The sequence below is a fragment of the Garra rufa genome, chromosome 14, assembly GCF_049309525.1.
Source record: "Garra rufa chromosome 14, GarRuf1.0, whole genome shotgun sequence".
Classification (NCBI taxonomy): Eukaryota; Metazoa; Chordata; class Actinopteri; order Cypriniformes; family Cyprinidae; genus Garra; species Garra rufa.
The window spans coordinates 3,529,492-3,531,457 of NC_133374.1; positions in this window are offsets into that span (position 1 = coordinate 3,529,492).

A 1,966-nucleotide genomic window follows, 5' to 3' on the forward strand; every position below is an offset into this window, starting at 1 on the left:
TATTTACCGCTTGCATGTTGACAATAACATCTCCAACACTGTCTATGATATGTTTTTAGTGGACTTTAAAGGTGCCATAGAATGGAAAACTGCGTTTACCTTGGTATAGTTAAATAATAACAGTTCAGTACATGGACATGACATACCATGAGTCTCAAACACCAACATTTCCCCCTTCTTATATAAATCAATTCCAACATAACACCGGCTGGTACGAAACTTTCCCGAGATCGTTAATAGTTACGCCTCCAACATTTGCATCGCCCAATCATCATTAACCTCACTATCACTAAGGGACATGTTTAGCTTAATGCTAGCGCTAGCCTGTTACATTGCAATACATAGGATTTCACTTACATAAACAGAGTGATGACTGCGCTGATGATGGCGAATGATTTACAGATCCCGAGTATCACTGTCAAGCAGCTGAACTTGTGTGGTAAGTAATGTAAGCACTCCCTCTGCATTATAACTTTACACAGAGCACATATGATCACAGTAATGAGACTAAAATGTCGGCGATTCAAAACAGCAGATTCAACAAACCACATATTAAAAGCGGCTAGAGCTCTTAATTAAATATATATTTTTATCAATGTGCGAGCTATTGAGATGAGCAGCTCTGTGAAACATCCAATCAGAGCAGAGCTCATTAATATTCATGAAGCTTCCAAAAAAGGCAATAACAGAGCATTTCATTCTAGGGACAAATCCTAGGGTTGTAAATGGACCTGTGAAACCATTTCTGGACATTTTTTGCCCTTTCCTATGCCATATACCTTCTATGTAGATATCAGAGAACAATTTAAAATATTCTCTCAATGCATTCTATGGCACCTTTAAAATTTAGAATTGCTTGAGAAATAATGAAAACCTACAGTTACGATGATTTTTCATTTGATTTAGTCGAGTTAGGTGTGTTTCAAACACAACGTGATTTTCGGCAATCGAGATCTGGCAGCAACAGCGCATTTTTCCCCTTGGCCGAGCGCTTCGCGGACAGTTTACCTCGCGAATGAAATCACGCGCGTGCCAGCGAAACACAGAGAACGCGCATTAATCACAGCAATAGAGCGGAGGCGCGAAAGCTGCGGAGAATCCTTGCCAGGAAGCTTCCGTAACTGATGTAAATTTACAGAAAATTACCGTTGTTTGGCAAATAAATAATTTGACATATGTATTCCCAGCTCTTTATTAAGCTTTAAGTTACATCTCAAATGACAAGGGATCAACTTATAATCATGTTTATATTATTTAACCTGTTAACGCATTCTTTCAGATGACCTGGGGACGGAGCATTAGCAGCTTAAATGAACGGAACGCCACTATATATAAAGAACGTGAGGATCCGCGAGTTTCCAGAACTCAGGACTGAACAACAATTTGGTGAGTGGATTCTGACTAACTGAAATGCCATTAATTCGGAAACAGATATGTCTGTGATTAGCTACAATGTTTAACACTGCAAAAACAGAGCGCAAACACAAATAATACATGTTGGACTCTGCATGAGGCGGCTGCCGCTTAATTTCGTTTTGTTGTTTATGTTTATTTAGTTATTAAAGTTAAGTTTGCCGGTTCCCGCTTCCTTCCTCTTCAAATCTTTAACTTTGTTACATACACATAGGCTATACAATTTCCCCAGATCCTCCTGGCGACCCATTTTTTAAGTCTTAAATACGTGCTTAAATACGTTTGAGAACCTCTGGTGTTAGTGTGTTCTCGGCTTAAGCTGTTGGCCAATCGCAACGCAGTGGGACTGCTAACCAATCACAACACATTTCGTTTTTCGGAAGGCGGACCTTCATCAAACCTGGAACTAATCGAGCCATTTGTTATTATCTGAAAAATAATGCGTTTTTCGAACCACCAAACATGAGAGCATGTTCTAGCACACCCCCAAAAACAAAATAAGACTTTGTACAAGAGCATAATAGGACCTCTTTAAGAAAGTAAACAGGGTCAG